At 40.6% G+C, this 25,447-nt stretch overlaps 1 protein-coding gene and 1 pseudogene across 5 annotated transcripts in view; both read left to right on the top strand.

Annotated features, from left to right (window-relative positions):
* The window catches only part of CR2 (complement C3d receptor 2), a 39,690-nt gene extending 35,224 nt beyond the window's left edge, over positions 1–4,466 (top strand). For 3 of the 4 annotated variants that reach the window (XM_017880842.1, XM_017880844.1, XM_017880845.1), the window contains one exon: positions 3,709–4,466. The gene's annotated coding sequence lies outside the window, so the exon portion shown is untranslated. Of the gene's footprint in view, positions 1–2,587; positions 2,629–3,708 lie in introns of those variants that run through there. The other variant, XM_017880843.1, reaches the window with a different exon arrangement.
* A 5,646-nt stretch (positions 4,467–10,112) lies between these two features.
* The window catches only part of LOC108535110 (complement component receptor 1-like protein), a 31,595-nt pseudogene continuing 16,260 nt past the window's right edge, over positions 10,113–25,447 (top strand). Inside the window, exons 1-3 of the transcript XR_001887132.1 lie at positions 10,113–10,354; positions 20,102–20,281; positions 20,911–21,010. The product of XR_001887132.1 is annotated as a complement component receptor 1-like protein (transcript). The remainder of the gene's footprint in view (positions 10,355–20,101; positions 20,282–20,910; positions 21,011–25,447) is intronic.

The raw sequence follows: 25,447 nt of genomic DNA, 5'->3' as shown, positions 1-25,447 counted from the left end.
TATTAAACTAAATAGCAAAACAACTAAGAATAAAATAAATAAGATGATAAGCATTATATAGAGACATAATAAAGTAGGCAAGGGGGATAAAGAGAACAGAGTGGTTGCAAGGGAAGCTCTTATAAGAGAATGCCATTTGAGCAAAAACTCAAGAGAAGTAAAGAGCCAGGGCCAGGCATGGTGGCTCATGCCTGTAATCCCAGCACTTTGGGAGGCTGAGGCGGGCAGGATCACTCAAGGTCAAGAGTTCAAGACCAGCCTGTTCAACACAGTAAAACCCTGTCTCTACTAAAAATACAAAAATTAGCCAAGCGCGGTGGTGTGCATCTGTGGTCCCAGCTACTTGGGAGGCTAAGGCAGGAGAATCACTTGAGCCTAGGAGGTGGAGGTTGCAGTGAGCCAAGACTGTGCCACTGCATCCCAGCCTGGACAACAGAGCAAGACTGCATCTTAAAAAAAATAATAATAAAATAAAATAAAAAGCCATGTGGCCATATAGGGGAGGAGGATTCCAGAAAGAACAGTAGGTGCGAAGGGCAAAGGCCATAAGGCAGTTTGTGCCAGCTGTGTTGGTGGCACAGCAGGGAGGCCAGTGTGGCCTAGAGTTGTAGAGATGAAATCAGAGAGATGGAGGTGGGATGCGGGGTAGAGGATGATCGTACAAAGTCTTGCTATGTCATTGCAATGGGATGGTGGGCAGGAGAGGATGATTGTATGAAATCATGGTAAAGAGATTGGTTTTTATTTGGAAGCTTTTAAGGAGAGGAGCAACACATTCACCTTAACTGCTGTGTTAAGAACAGACTGTAGGAAGCCACGGGTGGAAGATGGGAGTCAATGAGGAGGCTGCTGCAATCATCCAGGCAAGAAATTGTCAGTGGCTACCACCAGGCTGTGAGAAGAGGCCAGATTCTGCATGCATTTTTAAGACAGTGACAATAGGGTTTGTTGATAGTTTGTATCAGAATATGAGAGGAAGAGAACTATCAATAATGACAGGAGGGCTTTTGCCTAAGCAACTGGAAGGATAGAACTGCCATTAATTAACATGATCGAGAATGCAAACAGCAGGATTGGGGAGAAAAATCAGGAGTTCCACTGTGGAGATGTTAAGTATGGGTGTCTAATAGACTTGGCAAGAAGACAGCTGATGTACAAGTCTGTATTTTGGGCAATTGGTCCAGGCTGGAGATACAACTTTGGGCTTTGTCATTGTGTGGAGGTACATAACAATGAGACTGAATAAGATCTCCAAGGAGAAGTCAAAGAGGCTATAGGGAAAAGAAAAGGTCCAAGTTTTGAGCCCTGGATCCTCCAACGTTAGGAGTCATGGAGTGAGAAGGTGCCCACTAAGGAGTGAAGGAGCAGCCTCTGATACTATCTGGAGAAGAACCTCAAAGTCAGGTGAAGAAAGAATTTTAGGGAGGAGGGAGTGATCAACTCTGTTCAGTGTTGCTGATAGGCCAAGAAAGATGAACCCTGAAAACTGACCATTGAAATTCAGTAGCACAATTTTTTTTTCTTTCTTTTTTTTTTTTTTGGAGACAGGGTCTCGCTCTGTCACCCAGGCTGGAGTGCAGTGGTGTGATCTCAGCTCATACTTCCTGGGTTCAAGTGATTCTCATGCCTCAGTTTCCTGAGTAGCTGGGATCACAGGCGAACAGCACAAAATTTGCTGGTGAACTTGACAAAACAGTTTTGGAAGAGAGGAAGGAGGCAAGAGCCAGACTGGACTGAGCTTAAGAGCGAATGAAAGGAGAGACATTGCAGCTATCAACTAGAGACAACTCTTTCCAGGATTTCTTTTCTATAAAAAGGGGCAAATAAGTAAAGTGCTAGAAAGAGTAAAATGTAAAGTCAACAGAAATATTTTTTAAGATTGGAGAAATAGCAGCTATGCTCTATTCCTACATGCTGATGGGAAGGATCTAGTAGAAAGGGAAAGAGTGACAGCAGAAAGAGAGGCAAGAATTGCTGGAGCAAGGTCTGGGTAAGCTAGGAGGAACAGACTAAGCAGAGGAGCTGACCTTAGCTGTATGGGCTTAGTAACAGGAGGGAGGGCAGAATCTGCAGGTGCAGATGAAGGCAGGTGGGAAGCTGTGATAGGAAGTGAATATGTGGAAGTTCTCTTCCGATGATTCAGTCTTCTCAGTGAATAGAAAGCAAATTGTTCAGCTGAGAATGAGGCTGGGAAAGGAGGTATTAGAGAGTTAAGAAGAAAAAGGAAGGCATTAGATCATCAACTAATAATTGAAGACTGAATTATAGGGAGTACAGAAAAGCGGACAGGCGACATGAGGTGTGCACCTGAGGTTCCCATGAGAAAATGGGGATGAACATTTGAAGGTTTACTCTGTCCAGGGATTATGCAACAGTCTTTCACGCCCTCTCTTACTTAGCCATCAGTAGCACTTTGAAAGGTGGGTGTTCTCCCAAGATAATACCAAGATGAAGAAATAATATCCAAGAAAACCTAGGCTAAAAGATTCTCTTGGGCAAGGTCTCAGGGTCAGTCATTGGCAAAGGTGAAATGCAAGCTCATGTCTAACTTTAAACTGTTTTCTCCTACATAATCTATAAAATAAAGATACCAGCTGGGAGCGGTGGTTCACGTCTGTAATCCCAGCACTTTGGGAGGCTGAGGCAGGCAGATCACGAGGTCGGCAGATCGAGACCATCTTGGCCAACATGGTGAAACCCCATCTCTACTGAAAATACAAAAATTAGCTGGGTTTGGTGGTGCGTGCCTGTAATCCCAGCTACTCTGGAGGCTGAGGCAGGAGAATTGCTTGAACCAGGGAGTTGAAGATTACAATGAGCCGAGATCACGCCACTGCACTCCAGCCTGCCAACAGAGCGAGATTCCATCTCAAAATAAAATAAAATAAAGATACCACCTCTGTCCTCTTGGAATTTATTTTAATAAGACAAATAAGACCCATACATATCACAGGTAATAATACATACCATAAATAAGGTATAGAAAATCTGTGATGGCAGTTGAGGAAGAAAAGGTAACTTGCTGCTGGTGAGTCATGACAGGCAGACCATACTAGTGACCTCTAAATCCAAACCAGTAGGGGTGCAGAGTACAGCTAGCACATAAATATTTGTTGAATGAATATATGAATGAGAAACATTATTACTTTCATTTCTCACTCATTTAGATTAATTCACGTTCATATGAATGTATATAAAATGTAGTTATTTGGCTGGGCACGGTGGCTCACACCTGTAATCCCAGCACTTTGGGAGGCCGAGGTGGGTAGATCACGAGGTCAGGAGATCGAGACCATCCTGGCTAACACGGTGAAACCCCGTCTCTACTAAAATACAAAAAATTAGCCAGGCATGGTGGCATGTGCCTGTAGTCCCAGCTACTCAGGAGGCTGAGGCAGGAGAATGGCATGAACCTGGGAGGCGGAGCTTGCAGTGAGCCAAGATCATGCCACTGCACTCCAGTCTGGGTGACAGAGGGAGACTCCATCTCAAAAAAAAAAAAAAAGAAAAGAAAAAAGTAGTTATTTGTTCCAGATCATGTTATATGAAGAAAGGCCTTTCAATAGAATGATATCTTCTAATAGATTTGTTGCTTTGTTGGTTATAACAGTTGTAACTGGTATGTAAAGAGAATGTTAGCATTATTGAAACTTCGAGTTGCACCGCTGCTATTCATGCTGCCTCCTAAACAGAAATGATCTATTTCAGTGTGCCTTGTTGCTTGGAATTCAACGGACCATTGATTAGAAAGAAACTGCTCTAATATCAGCAAGTCTCTTTATATGGTCTCAAGACCAAGGAAATTATGTCGTAAGCAATCACTTCCTATATGCACTTATTCTCAAGAAGAACATCTTTATGGTAAAGATGGGAGCCCAGTTTCACTGCCATGTATTCTTCAAGGACTTTCTGAAGCCTCACTTGTGAGATGCCTGAAGCCAGCCCATGGCTATAAACAATTACATGGCTCTAAAAGTTTCGCCCTTTTTAAGGAAGGCACTAAAAAGAGCTGTCCTGGTATCTAGACCCATCTTCTTTTTGTAAACAGCATACTCAGTGTTACTATGTGATTTTGGTTATAATGTGGTTTTAATTATCCAAATAAAGTATGAAGCATTTTCTGGGGTTATGATGGCCATACTTTTATTAGGAAGAATGGTTTTATTTTGATAGTAGCTTCCTTCTCTGGTGTTGTTAATCATTTCATTTTTACCCTCACTTGGTTTGAGTTTTTCTCACATTACTGTATATACTTTACCTTTCCATAATCACTCAGTGATTCCAATTTGCACAAGTTTTTTTTAAATTATGGGAATCAAGTTTTAATCCTAGAGATTTGGTATACAGTTCAAGTTTTGGATGTTTCCTTAGCAGTTTTGTGATAAGCTCTAGTTGCTTGTAAAATTTCACTTAATAATGTGTACATTAGCCATTCAATAAATCGTAATTGTAAAGAAAACATACAACACTTGCCTTATTTTGTTTTTTCTGGAGTCAATGAACTCTTGAGTAACAGAGAGTCTTTGGGCTTTAGAGTTCACGATTTAACAGTTATTCATTCAGGATCCCATCACTTGGTCATTTTAGCCAAACTTTCAACCCACAAATTCAATTTCCTCACCCTCAAGACTTTCTCTTATATTTGTCCAGCCAATACCTTCCCTGGCTCACTCATCCTCTCCCACCACACCCTTGATATAGATATAGCTGTTAATTTTCTCTGTTCCAACATTTAAACTCTTGAGAAAATAAAACTTTGCTCACTAGTGACCACAAATTTACTCTCTACCTTCCCCTAGACTAAGTATGCTGCTCAGCATCTTTTTTTCTCTTTTATAAAATTGTGATTAAAAACACATAACATAAAATTTACCATCTCCACCATTTTTAAGTGTACAGTTCAGTAGAGTTAGGTACATTCACATTGTTGTAAAGCAGATCTCCACAACTCTTTTTCTCTTATAAAACTAAGACTCTGTATCTATTATATAATAACTCCACATTTCCCCATCCCTTCAGCCCCTGGCAACCGCCATTCTGTTTTCTGTCGCAATGAATTTGACTACTCTCAGTACCTCATATAAGTGGAATCATACAGTACCTGTCCTTTTGTGACTGACTTATTTCACTTAGTATAATGTCCTCAAGGTTCATTTATGTTGTAGCATGTGTCAGAATTTCCTTTTTAAGGAAAGAAAGAAATTCGTTGGGTGTATATGCAATTTTTTTAATACATTTTGTGTATCTATCTGTCAGCAGCCATTAGATTGTGTATTAGTCTATTCTTATATTGCAATATAGAAATACCTGAGACTGAGTAATTTATAAAGAAAAGAGTTTTAATTGGCTCATGGTTCCACAGATTGTATGAGAAGCATGATACTGGCATCTGCTCAGCTTCTGGGGAGGCCCCCAGCAAACTGACAATTATGGCAGAAGGTAAAGAGGGAAGCCAGGCATGTTTTACATGGCAGAAGCAGGAGCAAGGGAGAGAGGGGAGGTGCCACACACTAGAACAGCACCAAGGGTATGGTGCTAAACCATTCATGAAGGATCCACCCTCATGATCCAATCACCTTCTACTAGGTCCCACCTCTAACAACTGGGGATTACAATTCTACATGAGATTTGGATGGGAACACAGCTTTCTTATGAGCCCTCCATATTTTTCCAACCTCTGCCTGTTACCCAATTCCAAAGTTGCTGCCACATTTTCAGGTATCTTTATAGCAATGACCCACACCTGGGTACCAATTTTCTGTATTAGAAATACCTGAGGCTCGGTAATTTATAAACAAAAGAGGTTTAATTGGCTTATGGTTCCAGGGTCTGTACAGGAAACATGATGCTGATTTCTTCCTGCCTTCTAGGGAGGCCTTGGGAAACTCAAAACCATAGAGGAAGGCAAAGGGGGAGCAAGGCATCCCATACGGTGGGAGCAGGAGGAAGAGAGAAAGGGGGCAGGTGCAACACACTTTTAAACTACTAGATTTGGTTAGAACTCACTCCCTATACAGTACCAAGCTAATCCATTCATGAGAAATCCACCTTCATGATCCAATCACCTCCCACTAGGCCCCTCTCCAACACTGGAGATTACAGTTCGACATGATATTTGGTGGAGACACAGATCCAAACCATATCAGGTTGTTTCCACTTCTTTGCTATTGTGAATAGTGCTTCCATGAGCATGGGTGTGCAGTTATCTTTTCAGACATTGCTTTCAATTCTTTTGGATCCATACCCAGAAGTGGGATGCTCTTCAGCATCTTTTATTCATGTACAGTCAGCAACACTTTCATTTCCCCATGATGTCTGTTCACTCACCTCAAGCCATCTATTCTACATTCATTCTTTCTTCTATTAAGGGATGATGAAAATATCCGAGGGTAATTCTCTCAACTTCCTCTCCCTCCACCCTCCATCATACCTACATCCACCTACCCTTACCATCATGTCTGTCTTACACTTTTCACAGCCTATATCTTTCTCTCCTCATCCCTTTCTGTCTTTTCCAGGACATTGTTCCTTCAGTTAGACCCTTTCTCATCACTGGCTCCTTCGTTCCACCTCCAAAACTCCTGAAGCCAAGACCTGCTGAGCTGCATGTGACAGAAATCCACCTCACACTGGCTTAAACCAAAACTGAATTTTACTAAATCACATGACAGAAAAGGCCAGGTGTGTAGTTGGCTCTTGTCAAAACAGGGATAGTCAAAGCATGCCTTCAGGAATATCTTCTCCTTCTGCTTTGCCTTGCTGGCTTCATTATCTGGAAGAAACTCCCTAAAAACCAGCAAAATATTTGCTTACCATGTGAAGTGCACATCTCATCAGCTTAGCTTTCCAGTACAAAGAGCTTCTCTTGTCCAATAAGTCTTTCAAAAGTCCCTTCAATAGCTCTCATTCTCCAAACAGGGTTACATGTCCCCAAAGGAAGCAATAACTAGGAGCAAGACAGTGAAATAAACACAGGGCAAGGCCTGAGTTTCCTGCCCAGCCTTGGAGATGGGGGTAGGGTTGGTCTACCTCATTGATTCTCAAATGGGATGATTTTGCCCTCCCAATGACATTTGGCAGTGTCTAGAGACATTTTTGGTTACTACAACTGGAGGAGGGAAGTGCTTCTGGCCTCTAGTGGGTAGAGGCCAGGGATACTGCTAAACATTCTCCAAGGCACAAGACAGCCCTCCAGAATGAAGAATTATCTGGTCCATGATGTCAATAATATGGAGGTTGAGAAACCATAGTCTTCCAGAATCACATTGAACTATGGGAAAGACGGGATTTCCCAATGGAAAAATCTAGGGGCAAATCCCAGAGGAAGGGACACATTTAGAGCAACAGATATCCACCTTCCCCTCCATCTGAAGACGAATCTTCCCCCAAACCATCTATGTTTCTCTTTTAAACTATCTGTCTACCATCAAATTTTCTGAAAGAGTGGTTGACCTTAGCTGTCTCAACCATTGTAGTCATTCATTCAAGAAATAATTGTAGAACTCCTTCTCTGTGCTAAGCATTATTTTAGGTCATGGGATTTGGCAGTGGTAAACTGACATGTTCTCATGCAGCTTTTATTCTAGTGGGAGAGACACACAATAAGCAGATTTTCAGATGGTAATAAAATGAAAAAATGATAAGTATAATTTATTAATCTATAAAAAACAGGCAAAAAGGAAAGGAAGTTCTGAATTAATGTGCAATTTTAAATAGTGGCCAAGGAAGGCTCCATTAAGAAGGTCTCATTTGAGCCAAATAACTCAAGGAGATGAGGCAGTAGCCATGCAGACAGATATCTGGGCAAAGATCGTTCTAAGCAAAAGGAATATTAAATGGGAGGAAAAAACTGAAGAGAAGAACACACCTGCTGTACTTGGAGAAATAATTTGTTTGCAAGCTGATGGTAAAAATCCAGCAGAAAGAGGGATATGGTAATGCTGGAGAAAGTGAGAATTGCTGGTTTCCTTGAGCGAGTGAGAGCAAACTGAATCTAGGGCACAAGTGGAGAGATTACCCTTAGACTTAGACTGTGGACAGTATAAATACACTAACAAGAGAGAAGGAGGTTACATGGGCCAAATACAAGAATTTTGGTAGAGCGATGGTAGAAAATTGTAGATCTATTTGATTGTTTCTATTTTCTCAATAAAGAAAGAAACAAAGCTATTCACAGAGATTAAGAATGTTGGAGAAGGTGTCAGAAATAAATGTCAAAAATATGAAATAGTCGTTTAGGAGAATGGGAGAATACATGATTAGACAAACAATAGTGGAAATGTCAGGCAGCAGTACAATGGTCCATTTGAAGTTATCTGTTACTAAAGTAAGGCTAGTCATTGTATCTCTGTGTCTTTTCCAGTCACATTCAGTTTCACAAGTATGGGAGCAAAATAATGGAGAATTGATTCTAACCAGGATTGTCATTTTGTCTAATGCCTATAATAAAGCAAGAGAAGGGTGAGGGAGCTAATGGTGGGTGCAAGATGATGATTATAATGACAGAGTATGGAATTTAACCTGGTAGTGATGAAAGTGAAGATACGAAGGAGGTGAGAGGCTGAGAGAGAGAGCAGTAGGATCAATGGGCTGCAGGCACTGAGACAGACAAAGATTGCTGGATTCAGTTTAATGGTAAAAGAGAAGACTAGGATTGGTGGTTAGAGAGTGGGATCACTGAAATCATTGAGGGTTGCAGTGAAAGTGACAAGTTTCAGAGCATGCACATGAGCATTAGTGTCAGAGGAGAGTAGAGGACAAGACTGCAGGCAGAGAAGAGGTCAAGGCACTGGAAGGCCAGGGATTTGAAAATACTATTGCTGTGAATATTGAAATCACCAGGGACTATGGCAGAAGTAATAGTGGAGAAGGTGGCCATGAGCCAGGAACTAAAATCTTCAAGGAGTGAGGGGAGAAAGTAGATACTAGGAGATGGATACCAGCAGAAGTGGTAAGGAGTGGCACCTTCTGATAGCATGTGATGGAAAACTGGGAAACTGAGCCTTCTCCTCTTCTCTTTTCCTAAGCCTACTTCAATCTGACTGCTTCTCCCATTACTCTGTCGAGAATAACTTGAAATGATGATAGCAAATCCTTAAAAGAATGTCACTGGATGTATTAAAAAGTGTGATAAGTGATATGATCAAAGTAGACATTTCTTCCACTAGAATTTTGGGAGAAAGCCTAATGGAAACCAGTGAGCACAGAAAGACAAATCCTGTATGATACCAGTCATATGTGGACTCTAAAAAAGCTCATCTCATAGAAGTAGAAAGTAGAGTACTGGTTACCAGAGGCTGGGGAAGGGAGAGACAATGGGAGATAGAGACAGATTGGTTAAAGGGCACAGGATCACAGATAGATAGGAGGAATAAATTCATCCTTGAATACTTAATCGTCGCCCTAAATCTGTCACTCCTACATCCATATTTCTTATTTCAATAAGTAGCACCACCATCCATTTCTAATCCTGGTGCTAACTCTTGATTGCTTTCTTCTCACCACCAACCTTAAGAAAGGAAGTAACCAATATCCAAAATCTTTGTTAATTGTCCACTTTATCCACCCAGTCAGGGCCACCATCAAACCTCACTTGGATGTCAGCAAAACTCCCTGACTGGTCTCCCCCTCCATTATTGCCCTATTCTAATCTACCTTCCATACTATACACAGATTTACATTTTTAAAATGTGTATCTGATCGTCCCTCCCTTTTTAAAAATGTTACAATGGCATGACATCTCAATTCACGATAAGGAAATTGGTTCTTCACATTCTCCGTACGCTGTACACATCGCCTGCAATTGCCCTTCAACACAGAGACCAGGCATTTCATTAGCTGACCTTCCCGCACACATTCTTGCAAAGAGGAATAGTCAAGCTGGGTGTTTGGAGGCGAGCTGCCATCATCCACCGCCTTTGTCTGGAAGCGCAGAGCCTCGCACGCGGGATCCATCGCAAGTCCAAGCATTGTCAAGATCTACTGCTTCACCTGGGTCCGCAAGGTGGGCTCTGCCAGCGAAACCCGTTAGAAACAATGCAAATGGGGAGTAAACATGGCCTCGCCCATGAAGAGGAAGCTGTGGTCAAAAGCATTTTGTCCCGGAACTCCGCAGCCCTCCCCATACCCTGGGCGCGGAGCACAAGGATTGGCCACTCCTCTTTGTACTGCTCTTTTCCTCTTATTTCAGTTTTCTTCGAGAACAAATCTGGTTTGTAGATGTGCTTGGGGAGAATGGGGGCCTCTTCTCCAAGAAGCCCGGAGCCTGTTGGGCCGCCGGCGCCCCGCCCCCCCTTCTGCTGCGGAGGATCCCTGCTGGCGGTTTTGGTGCTGCTCGCGCTGCCGGTGGCCTGGGGTGAGACGCGGGCGGGCGTGGGGAGGCGCCTGGGCGGACGAGGAACCCGGGGTCCCGCAGGGAACTCGCGTGCCTCGCTGGGCTGCGCTGCGCTGCGCGCCCGGGTCCGAAGGCAGTGCAATGGGTGGGCTGAGCGCGGGACCTGGCAGGCCGGCGGGTCTGGGATCCTTCTGCGCACTGGAGACCCTCGCTGCTTCTGGGTAAGCGTGGAGTCCCCATGTGCATGGGTCTTAAGTAGTGACCAGCGCAGAGGAAGGCGCAGATGCTGAGCAGGTGTCGCTCGAAATTCCTTGCATTTGTGTATTCACAGTCTAGGCTGGCTATAGCGGAGCATGGCGTTGATCCTAGCGAAAGGGGACTTGGGGATCCGACAACCCTGAGTTCTGGTCCTAGAAACTTAACTATGAGGCAACTTAGCACACCCAAGTCTGTTTGATCTTCTGTAAAATGGGGACATTGATATCTGTGCATTGTGGAGTTGCTGCCTCAGTTGCATAAAGCCCGTCGAGTGTCTAACACAGGGCCTGTCCCCGAGTCCATTTCTATCCCCCCAACCATTACCTCTGCACTTTGCTCCTAATGGTGTTTAGACAAGCAGTCCTAGGGATGCAGGTATTACCTCACAACTGCCCCGCATAGAACTGTCCTCGTCCCCCACCCCAAGCCACCACCGCCATCATCACCGTGCACTTGATAGACAGCATACTTTAAGACAGATGCATGCCAGGCACTTGGGGATTAGAGGAGTAAGGGCAGCCCCAGAACATGCAGTGTAACCGCTGCAGGTAGAAGGGACAGTAGATATGTTTACAGTTCGCATTTTAGTGATGTGTTTAGTACAAAATAAAGCCTATTATAATTACTATGGAAATTTTGAGGCCACATCGCTTCCTTTTTCTTAACTTCACATAGGTAAACATCTTCAATTAGAACCCTTCTATTATTATTTTTGGGCTCCCCAGAAGTCTTCTTGTTTGCCTAGACTCACTGGCAACATCTCAATTGAAGTGACAGCCTTGGTTGTTCTTGTTCAGCCTCTTCTGACAACTCCAGGTTCGCCCTTTTCTGCTACTAGACATTTTGCATTCTTTATTTGAGTGTTCCTTCTTCTCTAAAAGAGTAAAAAATAAAATAAATTAAAACCAAATTCCCGCAAGAGTTGTTATTAATATTTTATCTCCTTAGGCACCAGAAAGTAACCTGTCAGGTGAAAAGATATGATAAAACTTACAATTTTATTTTTAGGAGAGAAGCATGCCCAGTAAGTTAAGCAACCTGTTGTCAATGCTTAAGAATTTGTGTCATCCTTGTGAGTACTGACCCTCTTCTTACTAGAATGTTGTTTTAGTTTGCCTATGTTGATTAAGTTACTGTTATAAACAATCCCAGACACTATTAATTGCAAAAAAAAAAAAATTTACTGAGGTTATCACAATAACCTCCAAATGTGAAACAGCCTAAACTATACTACCTAGAAAATTTCTTGCTGACATAATTTAAATTTTAAAATGCTGATGGATGTTTCCAGTGTGCACGGTCCTTAAAAATTTTAAAGAAGTATAAGAGCTATGCACCCAAGGCATATGCATGTAGAAGTAGGTGGTGGAGTTTTATGAAATCTACTTATTAGGAAGCCAGTGTTCGGCTTTTTCCAGCTTCTGCTACTTACCAGCTGGGGTCTTGGACCCAGTAAGTTAAGTCACATCACTGACCTTCAGTGTCCACATGTATAAAATGAGCATAACTGACATCCTGATCTCTGAAAGAGGTATTTTGAAAATCAGATGGTGTAATGCATGTGACAGTGTTTTGTAATCTGAAAGCCCCCATGCATGTCTGAAAAATCATGACTAAGAAGTGGTGCAAGACTGCAGGATCACTGAAAAGGGAGAAGTCTTAGCTCCTATGATCAGGAAAGTATGAGTGAAAGGTGTATGGATTTACTAGCACTTAAAGAGTGAATCCAGAAACAGGTTGCATAGGACAGTTTATGGGGATATTTATTTCTATACAAAACATAGCAGAGGAACTAGGATTGTTTTGTTATTATGATTAACTCACAGTACCCGTGAAGTGGTATAGCACTATTTGAAAGAGGACTTAGATTAGCTGCAAATAAATATTGCAAATGTAGGACAACCACTGAAAAAAGTGAAGAAAAGAAAGATAATTATATGTGAATAAGGAAGAGAAAATTGCATCATATAAAATGCTCAGTTAAAACAATAAAGAGGGCCGGGAATGGTGGCTCATGCCCGTAATCCCAGCACTTTGGGAGGTTGAGGTGGGCGGATCACCTGAGGTCAGGAGTTCAAGACCAGCCTGGCCAACATAGTGAAACCCTGTCTCTACAAAAATACAAAAATTACCGAGGCATGATGGCATGTGCCTGTAGTCCCAGCTACTCGGGAGGCTGAAGCATGAGGCATGAGAATCACTTGAACCTGGGAGGCAGAGGTTGCAGTGAGCCGAGATCATGCCATTGCACTCTAGCCTGGGTGACAGAGCACAACTCCCTATCAAAAGAGAAAGAAGGAAGGAAGGAAGGAAGGAAGGAAGGAAGGAAGGAAGGAAGGAAGGAAGGAAGGAAGGAAGGAAGGAAAGAGAAAGAAAGAAGGGAGAGAAGGAGGTTAAGGAGGAAGGAAGGAAACCAATAAAACCAATAAAGGGCAGGAAAAGAATGGAAGACAAAAAATAGAAACACAGAACAAGAGAACAAAGGCAACAAATAGAAACCAGTAACAAACACTAAACCAACTATATCAACCATAATTTTGAGTGTCAATGATCTAAATGCACCATTTGAAAAGAGATCATCAGAGTGGATCAAGAAACAAGACCCAACAATATATTGTGTACAACAAGACCATTTTAAATATAGACGATATATATTAAAAGTAAATGGATAAAGATATACCATGCTAATGCTAGTTATAGAAAGCAGGAGTAACTGTATTAATTTCAAACACAGCAGACTTCCGACCAAGAAAAATTATTAGGGATAAAGAGGGGCATCATATAATGATAAAGGGGCCACTTATCCAAGAAGACATAACAATATCCCATATGTATGCACCTGATAGAGAGACAAAATATGTGAGGCAAAACCCATAGAACTGCAAGGAGAAATAGATGGATTTACTATCATAGTTGGAGACTTCTATATCTTTCTGATATCAGAAAAGGTGCTGAAGTCTCCTTATCAGAAATGGGCAGATTCAGCAGGCAGAAAATCCATAAGGACATACTTGAACTCAACAGCACCATCAATCCACTTGGATATAATTGACATATATAAGTGACTTCATCCAACAACAGCAGAACACATATTCTCTGGCTCACATTCATGGAGATAGACCACATTCTGAGCCATAAAATAGTACACAAATTAAGCTTTACCAGGCAGTGTTTCGCATAGGGTGAACTCTGGCGCCCTCATCTGGTCCTCATGTAGGATCTGGTTTGATTATCTCTGCTAGGTAAAGGTGCAAGATAGAAGGGAAGTTCCAATTTGCTTTCTGTGGTTTGTGATGTACTTTGGTTTACATATGCTCAGATGAGTGGATGTACGATTTATATTATCTATTTTAATCTAAAATAATCTTCACATTTGGACAGGTAACATCAAAAGTGTCCTACACAGAAATACTGGGTGAAGATCCCTGTAATAAAACCAACTCCAGAAAACAAGAAAATGGCAGAGTTGACAATCCCTCTCACCCTCCCCGCAAAGACACATGTATACACATTTTTTGTCAGAGGCATTAAGAGGAAGAAATGCTGTCAATCTAATCACAGCTGATCACAACTTGATGAAACCAAAAAATCTAGAAAGTATCATGAAGACAGTTGACATACAGCTTTACATTCACTATTGTGACCAGAGAAACTCACTGTGGCTGTTTTTTGTCCCATTAGATGTTAGCTAATGATTGTATTAAGTCATGATGATTAACAAAGCATTTAAAATGTTTATTTTATCTGTATTACGTTTCAAAAAATTTATATTGAGGCATAAAATTTGTTTGTGTACATATATAATTTATAAATTTATATATTTTGAAAGTGCATGTTTTTTTTTTAAACTGATAGAGGTGCCTAAGCAAAGCAAGTGCAAGTCTATTCCTTAAAGGGTAAGGATGCAGAATGGAAAGCAGGAGTGTTCTTTGGGTTGACAGCTCATATTTCAACAGACATGAAAGTGATGATGTGTTAATTGTGTGTATAGCACAGAATAAATCAACTTGCTTTGAATGGAAGATCTGAACCAGGAGAATGTGAAAGTGGGCTGAGTCATATAAGACAAAACCCAAAAGGAGATAACAACATATACCCACTAGAATGGCTAACATTAAAAAGAGTAACTAAGCCAAGTGTTGGCGATAAGGTGGAGCAACTGGAATTATAATATACTGCTATTTGGCAGGTCAAATTATAATATTAACTTCAGAAAATAGTTCAACAGCTTCTTAAAACCTTAGACACACACCCTGTCATGTTACTCAGCATTTTACTCTTAGTTTTTTACCCAAAAGAAATGAAATCATATGTCCACACAAAGACTTGTACATGAATTTTCATAGCAGTTTTGCTTGTAATAACCAACAAGTGGAAAGAATCCAAATGTCCCTGAATAAGTGAATGGACAAACTAAATTAAGATATATTTATACAATTGAATATTACTCAGCAACAAAAGGAAACAATTTGTATATGTGCAGCAATCTAGATGGATCTCTAATTATGTTGTGTAAAGGCTAAAACATTAAAAAAAAAAAAAAAAACCTGAGTGATTTCCTTTATACAATAGGATATAAACGAAGTGATTCAGGTTATATGAAATTTTAGAAAGTCAAATCAATCTGTAGTAAGAGAAAAGCACCTGAGTGATTTCCTTTATATGACAGCATATAAACGAAGTGATTCGTGTTATACGAAATTTTAGAAAGTCAAATCAATCTGTAGTAAGAGAAAAGCACCTGAGTGATTTCCTTTATATGATAGGATATAAACGAGGTGATTCGGGTTATCTGAAATTTTAGAAAGTCAAATCAATCTATAGTAAGAGAAAATACGTTGAAGGTTGCCTAGGGAAGGAAGTGGATGTTTGAATGGGCTACAGAAGGACATGAGGGAACTCTGTGGGGCGGGGTGTATGATGGAAATGTTTATTGTCTTCATTTTGGTGATGGTTTCACAATGCATACATATAAGTAATCGAATTGTGTGCTTTAAATACTAATCAATCATTGTGTATAATATATCTTGATAAAGCTATAAAAACTTTTTAAAATTATGGTAGGTCTTCAGTTTATGGAGTTTATATTAATATATTTATGATAGGAACTAGCCACAATTGAGGGATTGGTAATAAAGGAGGGAAAGGAAACTACATCAAGCTTTCTTTGTTGAAGGCTCATATATTCCTTTTTTGAGCTATTACACAACTTTACTTTTTATAATTATCTACACTATTCATATACTACTATGCAGGTAAGAATATTATGTAAGTAAGGGGAAGGAACTTCTTTCCAAGAAGGGTTCATTCAATTTGTTTTGTTACTTTAGGTCTTGTTCTATCCTCTCATTGCAAGCTTTGCTGTGACATTTACCCTCTCTTAATACAGTTTTTGGCACTAGGTGCTTCACTTGGAATTTCTTCCTTTGTCCAGCATCAATGGATAAGACAAATATCAAAATTGTATTTCATCTCATGTATCAATTAGAGGAAAGGTGAATGCATAACACTGAAAATAACAGCAACTGTTTTACGCAGTTTTTTTTTTTTTTTTTACAGTGGTTCTCAAAGTGCTGTTATTTATCAAAATCAGCTGTGAAAATTTTTAAAAATGTAGACTCCTGGGCTCTAAACTAGACCAACTAAATCAGAGATTTGGGGGACATAGCTTGAATTCTTGATTTTTTTTAAGTTTTATAAGTAATTCTTCATTTGTTGTTCTTTGCAACAAATATGCATTGAGTGCTTATAATTAAGTGTTAAGCACCAGGACTAGGTATTAATTTAGAGGTACAAAAAACATATCGTCTCTTGCCTTTAAATTATTCATATCTAATATCTATTGAGAGAAGTAGATCATTCTAAAAGCACACAAAGATAAAAGGCACAAGTTGTAATAACAAACAATTATTGATATGAAAGGAAAAGGAAAGGGCCTGACTAGGGATTATTATAGGGTGGGGTAGAGGGAAGTAGTTTAGATTCCAAATCCCTAAGAGGGTCAGGGAAGGCTTCAGATGAGATTGGGTGTGTTCAGGTGGTATGGCCATAGACAGGCCAGGGAAGGCTTCGATAAGAAAGTACCATTTTAGCAAACATCTGGAGGAAGAATCGAAGTCAGAGCGAAGATAAAAGTGCATCACACAGAAGGAATGTCATAGACAGGGGAAAAATGTGTGTCTTCGGGAAACTGAAAAAGGGGAAAGGGCCACACCTTGGTGAGGGGACCGAGTGGCACGAGATGAAGCACGAAACATAGACAAGGGCATCCTTGCTTAACAACTGCTGGCTTAATAAAGCAAATGTGTGATGATGGATACAGGCTGTCTGGGAAAAATAAGTGGGAAATATGAGCTTTCTTGGAGCATCATCCTTTGCTTCAGTAGAAAGCACAGAGTTAGGCTTCCAATTCTGACTAAAGCCATTGTCAACAGGGAAAAGGCAACCTTAGCAATTCTCCTCTCTGTCCGGGGTCCCATGGGCACTATGATGGAGCTCATGAGATGCAGAAGAGAAGTCCCAGGCTGAATCGGGGGCACATTCACTCAGGAGAGCTGAGGTCCCCAATCACTGAGGTTATCCAGTGCATTCCTGAAAACATGGGCTCATTCCAAACTAGCTCTGCAAAGGAGCAGAAAATAAACTCTTGGAAGCAAAGCAAGCACTCCCACTTTAGCAGAATAATAGAATTTAACTCTTAGAAGTCCCCCCCCTTTTCTAAGGGTAATAATCATAAGTATAACTTATGAAGTGCCTTCTGTGTATGTGAGAGCATATGCTACTTTTGATTCTCCCTACAAACCTGGTAGGAAAATATTACTCCCTTTATGAAGATGAAACTGAGGCTCAGCAAGATTAAGCAGTTTGCCTAAGACCTCATAGCCATTAAGTAGAAGACATTGGGTTCAAAGTTCAATCTATGAACCCAACATTTTTAACACTATATACCATTCTCTTTTTGCATTAGTTTTCTATTGCTGCTGTAACAAATTTTCACAAACTTAGTGGCTTAAGACAACAGAAATGTATTCTCTTCCAGTTCTGGAGGCTGACGTCTAAAATAGATCCATAGGGCTGTGTTCCTTGTGGAGGCTCCAGGGGAGCAGGAGTTTTCTTGCTCTTTCCAGTTTCCAGGGTCTGCTTCCATCCTTTGGCTCATGGCCTCCTTCCTCTACCTTCCAAACCAGCACCATAGTGTCTTTAAATATCTTACTTCTGTCTCCTTTCACCCTCTTGCCTCCCTTTTATGAGGACCTTTGTGATTAACCCAGGATAAATTGTACATCTCAAGATACTTAATCACATCTGCAAAGCCCTTTTACCATTACAGGTAACATTCACAGGCTTCAGGGATCAGAACATGGATATCTTTGAGAGGTCCTTACTTAGCCTACCATACCTTTCCATATAGATTCTCAAAATTTTATCTGAGCCTAATAGGGGAGTTCATTACCATTAGGGTCCAGTTTAGTAGCAAGTGCTTCCTTTAAGTGAAAAGGTGAAAGTTGTCCACTTAATAAGGAAAGAAAAACATTGTATGTTAAAGTTGCTAAGACCTAAGGTAAGAAGGAATCTTCTAACGATGAAATTGTGAAGAAGGAAAAATAAATTTGTGCTAGTTTTGTTGTCACATTTCAAACTGCAAAAGTTACAACCACAGTGCATGTTAAGTGCTTAGTTAAGAGGGGAAAGGCATTAAATTTGTGGGTGGAAGATGTGAACAGAAATGTGTTCTAGTTGATAGCTATCAGGTTTGGTACTATCTGAGGTTTCAGGTATTGGCTAATGTCTTGGAACACGTCCCCCACAGATACGTGGGTGACTACTGTATATTCAAAGTAAGTATTTATATATTGGGGAGTAGCTCTCCCAACTCATTATTTATTTTTTATTTGTTCCACAAAGTAGAATTTTAGGCAAGATTCATTTCTAGAGATAGAGATATTTTATTATAATAAAGAAGGTTACTCTACCATAAAATATAGCAATTTAACTTTTTATAATCCTGATAACCTCAAAATATATAAAATAATAGATGGACAACATTATAAAAAGAAATAGACAAAGGAACAATAAATAAAATATTTTAGTACAACTCATTTAGTATCTAGTAAAACAAGTAGTCCCCCAAAGTCAGTAAGCATCTAGAAGATTTGAATAAATATTAACAGATTGGATTCACTGACTGATCTCATTACAAGAAAGAATTATGCATGATGATGGGAGAGATGAAGTCACAGCACAGGCACTTACTGATTAATTAAATTTTGAAGCTGTGAAATGCAGCTCCTCCTTTAGTGAAAGATGATATAAATAGCTTAGTTTCCTTCAAGCTAGCAGAGACTTTTTGAATGGATGGATGCTGATTTTTTAAAAAGGAGCTTATTTCTGAGGCATCTTTTAAAGCAGGTTTCCTCAACCCCTCAGCCATGAACCAGTACTGTCTGGTGGCCTGTTAGGAACTGGCCAGAACAGTAAAGGTGAGCGGCCAAGCATTACTGTCTGAGCTCCACCTCCTGTTAGATCAGTGGCAGCATTAGATTCTCATAGAAGCAAAACCCCTATTGTGAACTGTGCATACGAGGGATCTAGATTGCGTGTTCCCTATGAGAATCTAATGCCTGATGATCTAAGTGGAACAGTTTCATCTCAAAACCATTCCCCTGCACCCTCCATTCCAGGAAAAGTAGTCTTCCACAAAACCAGTCCCAGGTGCTAAAAAGGTTGGGGACCACTGTTCTAAAGGAATCAGTGCTTTTGCTATTATTATTATTATTAAGATGGAATCTTGCTCTGTCACCCAGGCTGGAGTGCAGTGGCACAATCTTGGCTCACTGCAACCTCTACCTCCTGGGTTCAAGCAATTCTCCTGCCTCAGCCTCCCGAGTAGCTGTGCACAGGCACGTGTACAGGCACATGCAATCATGCTCTGCTAACTTTTTATATTTTGGGAGAGACAGGGTTTCACCATGTTGGCCAGCCTGGTCTCAAACTCCTGACCTCAAGTGATCCACCCACCTTAGCCTCTGAAAGTGCTAGAATTACAGGCATGAGCCACCACTCCTGCACCCCTTGGCTATTACTGAAGTGTTCTTTTTCTTTTTTGATCACACCTATGTAGTATATTGGAGAGAAAGAGAAAGTAGAATGGGAATTTCAACAGGGTCACGGTGGCTCACTCCTGTAATCCCAACACTTTGGGAGGCTAAGGTGGGCAGATGACCTGAGGTCAGGAGTCGAGACCAGCCTGGCCAACATGGTAAAACCCCGTCTCTACTAAATATACGAAAATTAGCCAGGTATGGTGGTGGACACCTGTAATCCCAGCTACTCAGGAAGCTGAGGTAGGGACAATTGCTTGAACCCAAGAGGCAGAGGTTGTAGTGAGCCAAGATAGCGCCACTGCACTCCAGCCTGGGTAATGGAGCCAGTCTCTGTCTCAAAAAAGAAAAGAAAAAAGTATGGTAATTTCTTCATTAACTTTGATGCTGCTATGGTCTTGATCTCCAGGTCAATGCAATGCCCCGGAACAGCTTCCATTTGCCAGGCCTACCAACCTAACTGATGCATCTGAGTTTCCCGTTGGGACACATCTGAAGTATGAATGCCGCCCTGGTTATTATGGAAGACCATTTTCTATCATCTGCCTAAAAAACTCAGTCTGGACAAGTGCTAAGGACAAGTGCACACGTAAGTAACCCTGGAGTGGGAACCCCTCTGTTAGTCAAACATCTGTAAGATCTGATTCAATTTGTTCAAATTTTGTGACTGAGTTGCATATGACAATTAGTTTGCCAAGGTGCAAAATATATAAGAGAATTATTCTTGTAGATCATACCTTGTTACTGCTTTGAGTTCCTGGAGCCTTCATTACAAGTTTATTTCCTGAGAAACAGCCATCACAGGACATGATTGAGGGAAAATCCCCATTCACTGGGGGTCTCCCATTTTCATGACTAAAATTAAGTAATGAATGGCTTGGGACAAGAAAGAGAAGTGGATTAAATAACTAAAAGATGTGAAAATCTTGGGCTTTGAGATCTTTGGATTATACCAGTTGAATTGAATTACAGATAATAACAAAATTTACATTTTTCTGGGAGGCATAATATGGGAATGAAACAGATCTGAAAGGGAAGTTTTTTATGAAAGGAAGCTGATCCTAAGGTAGTCTAGTGAGTTTCCTCATGGTAACAAAATCTGTGGAACCATCAGAACTGCATGTGTTCAGTAAGCTACAGGCAGGTTGAGACTTGATGTACTAAAAAAAATTTTCAGTTTACTCTACTTGGCTCCAAAATTCTGTTTCTTTCCTGTAGGTAAATCATGTCGTAATCCTAAAGATCCTGTGAATGGCATGGTTCATGTGATCAAAGACATCCAGTTCGGATCCCAAATTAATTATTCTTGTACTAAAGGGTGAGTTGGCGTCTCTTGAACCAACATCTCTGGTTCTAGAATTCTAACACAGTCACGCTACCTTCTAGTCACATCTCAGAAAGGACAAGTAAACTATTACCATCTGCTCTTCAAAGGCTTCAACTCAGGTGTTTAGCTCCTGACTGAAATGAGCAAAGGTATGACAAGATCGGGGGAAAATCATCTGTATCCTTGCTGGAAACCAAGGCTGTGCAAATATGAAAACTGTGGCATTCATTGGGTGGGAAGGACGAAAATGGGGGAAGAGTATAGTCAAAGCACACAAACAGCCTTAACCCAGAGTAGACATTGCTGGGAAAAAAGGAAGGCCATTGAGTAGCTGTGTGAGAGAAATCTTAATGGTCATAGCACAAGTAGTTTGCTAGGGCTGCTGTGACAGAGTACTCCAAAATGGGTGGCTTAATACCAATGAAGTTTTTGGAGTTCTGTTCCGGAGACTGAAAGTGCAAAATCAAAGTGTTAGCAGAGCCATGCTCCCTTTAAAACCTGTAAGGATGGATCCTTCTTTGCTTCTTCCAGTTTCTGGAGCCCCAGGCCTTCCTTGGCGTGTGGCAGCAGAACCCCAGTTTCTATCTCTGTCCTCACATGACTGTCTTCCCTCTGGATCTCTGTCCTCACATGCTGTTCTCCTGTCTGTGTATGTCTGTGTCCAAAGTTCTCTCTTTTAATAAGGACACCAGTCATATTGGGTTAGCGCCCACACTAACAACTTCATCTTAACTGGATTGCCTCTCCAAAGACCATATTTCCAAATAAGATCACATTAATAAGCACTGCAGATTAAGACATCAATATATTTCGGGGGTGAGGGGGATACAATTTTCATTCATTGCTGGTAGGAATGCAAAATGGTACCATGATTTGGAGAGAGAATTTGGCAGTTTTTTAAATAAAACTAAACATACTCTTACCATATTATCCAGCAGTTATCCTTTTTGGTATTTATCCAAAGGAATTGAAAACTCATGTTCACACCAAAAAAAAAAAAATCTGCACACAGATGTTTATAACAGCTTTATTCATAATTGCCAAAACTTGGAAGCAATCAAGATGTCCTTTAGCAAGGGAATGGATAAACTGTGGTACATCCATACAATAGAATATTATTCAATACCAAAAAGGAAATGAACTATCAAGCCATGGAAAGACATAGAGGAACCTTAAATAGTGAATCTTTTTTCACTACCACTAAGTGAAAGAAGCCAACCTGAAAAGGTTACATAACATATGATTCCAAGTATATGCCATTCTGGAAAAGGCAAAACTATGGAGACAGTGAAAAGATCAGTGGTTGTCAGGGGTTAGGGAAGAAGCAGGGATGAATAGGCAGAGCACAGAGGATTTTGAGGGTAGTGAAACTACTCTGTATGATGCCATAACAGTAGGCACATGTCATAATAAATTTATCCGAAGTCATATAGTGTACAATACCAAGAGTGTACCCTAACATAAACTATGGACTTGGGGTGACCATGATGTGTCAGTGTAAGTTCATCAGTTGCAAAAAATATGTACCACCCTGGTGAAGGATGTTTATAATAGGGGAGGCTATCCATGTGTAGGGGTAGGGAGTACATAGGAAATCTCTGTATCTTCTGTTCATTATTGCTGTGAACCAAAAACTGTGCTAAAACATAAAGTCTATTTTTTAAAACTGCATAGACATAAATACACAGGCACATGTGCATAAACGGACATGCACACAAATAAGTACAGGTAAAACAGGAAATTTGAACAAAATTTGTGGATTAGAACTATGTCAATATCTTAATGTTGATGTTGCACTATTGCTTTGCAAAATGTTATTATTAGGGGAAAATTGAGTAAAGTGTACCTGGGATCTCTCTGTACTATACCCTGCATGTGAATCTGATTATCTCAAAATAAAAAGTTTTTTTTTAAGTTCTTACTATATTACCAAGGGGATGGGCTTCCCCTCAGATCACTACCCTTTGTTGGGGAGCAATAAAGTAATCTTCCTTGGAACGTAGCAATCTGTAACAAATCAAAGTGCTGTAACTACGCATGGTCCCATATGGAAAATATAATCCTGCTAAAATTTCTCTGTCTCTGCCTATATCAGTGATACCTTACATCCTCCACTTTGGAGTGCTGACCCCATTCATTCGGAGTTGGAGTCTTCCATGTGGCTACCTTTAAGCTTTGTGCTCAAATAAACTCTATCCTTAAATATATTTTCTGGATCTGATTATTTAAGGTTGAAAATGTGCTAACTGCCGGGCGCAGCGGCTCATGCCTGTAATCCCAGCACTTTGGGATGCCGAGGCGGGTGGATCACCTGAGGTCGCGAGTTCAAGACCAGCCTGACCAACATGGAGAAACCCCGTCTCTACTAAAAATACAGAATTAGCCAGGCATGGTGGTGCATGCTTGTAACCCCAGCTACTCTGGAGGCTGAGGCAGGAGAATCACTTGAACCTGGGAGGTGGAGGTTGCCAGTGAAGCTGAGATCGCGACCCCCCCTAATTTTGTGCACTCGCAGCCTGGGCGCAAAAAGATCGAAACTCTGTCTCAAAAAAAAAAAAAAAAGGAAAGAAGAAAAAATTGTTACCTAAATAATTTGCAAAATTTGTTTTTTTATTCTCATTTTTCCTAACCCATCCACTTGTTGCAAGGGCACATATTAAGAAGAATGGAATGGGACTAATATTCTCCAGGCCTTCACTGTCCTCTCGGCCCTGAGGAGGAGACTCCAAAGTCTAGCATGTTTTACCCACATGGCTGTAATGTGGTTTTTCTGGAATGAAATGGATCAATGGCTTTTGCTGAACCATGGCTTAACTTTGTGAATCCACCAACGCGTCTCTTCCCCAGGAGATTCCATAAAGATAGGGTAGGATGTAAAGGCTCAACTCTGTCAATCTGTTCAAATGCATATGAGAGCTTCCCTTAACAATAAGTAGCATGGATTTCATCTCTCTGCTTTACTTCCTCATAAACATTCTGAATGAGAGGTGTTCAAACTATTATTTGTTCAATCGCTTAATCTACTTTGAGAGACAAGTTTAATAAATTAAAATATTTTTCTATCTGTTCCCCTTGATCAGTGAACATAAAGTTATCTTTTGACTCATATTTAAAATGTTCAGCACTACAGCACTGAACAATAGTATGGAAGAAAAAAAATGCCAACTTAAATTTGAATTTGCCTCACCATTCCTATCCCAACCCCTGTGATTAGAAAATCAAAAAGAACACTTTGAGAAATAACCTCAGTGAGGTCAAAAGCCAGAGGAGTCTCCAGAATCCCTTGTTCCTAAGACAAATAGACAGAAGGAGGCGCACATATAGGATTGCAGCCCTTCTTCACTTCATTTGTTCACATACTTCATACTTGTGTGTATGTCTGTTGGCAGTGCAATCGAAAATGATTTCATTTTTGGTGGTATACTAGAAGGCATTAAAACACAAAATGAGGCTGGGTGTGGTGGCTGTAATCCCAGCACTTTGGGAGGCTAAGGTGGGCGGATTACTTGAAGTCAGGAATTCAAGAGCAACCTGGTCAACGTGGTGAAGCCCATCTCTACTAAAAATGCAAAAATCAGCCAAGTGTGGTGGCAGGCACCTGTAGTCCCAGCTGCTCAGGAGGCTAAGGCAGGAGAATCTCTTGAATCCGGGAGGTGGAGGTTGCAGCAAGCTGAGATCGCGCCATTGCACTCCAGCCTTGGCAACAAGAGTGAAAATCTGTCTCAAAAAAAGTAACAACAACAACAACAAAATGATATTGAAGTCATTAATAAGTACATCATAAATCACTACTATAATGTAACAGTGCATCAAGTGTCTTCAGAAGCACCCACTGTTGTCTCACTATTTATTTGATCTCCATTTGGCACTGTTTTGTTGTTTGAATAAAGCTTTACGTTGCCAGGTTTTCTTACATACTCATAAAGCAAAGTTCTCTGCTAAACCAATAACCGCGACTGTTATTTGATATTGCTTCATTCCTTCATGTATAGTACTATCAAGTTTGACCCTACCCTCACTATGACTAGTTTCACCCAACCATCTATCACAAGAGTCTAAGGTGAAGTAAAATAAATGTCATAAATTATTCCACATTTATGGCACACTTTGAACAGTTTGAGATATACTAATTGAGAATTGCTGACTTTAATATTTTAAGTATAAAATGAGTGCTCAATTCTTTTCGGTCAGCCTGGATTTCCTTTGCTTCTAGTTATGAATCCCCTTCCTTCCTTCCTTTCTTCCTTCTTTCCTTCCTTCCTTCCCTCCCTCCTTCCTTCTTTCCTTCCTTCCTTTTTCTTTCTTTCTTTCTCTTCCTTTCTTTCCTTCTTCTTTCTTTGTTTCTTTCTTTCTCTCTTTCTTTCTTTCTTTCTCTTTCTCTCTTTCTTTCTTCCTTCCTTCCTTCCTTTCCTTCCTTCCTTCCTTCCT

This window comes from Rhinopithecus bieti, unplaced genomic scaffold (genome assembly GCF_001698545.2).
Source record: "Rhinopithecus bieti isolate Rb0 unplaced genomic scaffold, ASM169854v2 scaffold_12049, whole genome shotgun sequence".
In the NCBI taxonomy this organism is placed as follows: Eukaryota; Metazoa; Chordata; class Mammalia; order Primates; family Cercopithecidae; genus Rhinopithecus; species Rhinopithecus bieti.
The sequence above is the reverse complement of the archived record's forward strand: the minus strand, read 5'-3'. Positions and strand labels throughout refer to the sequence as shown.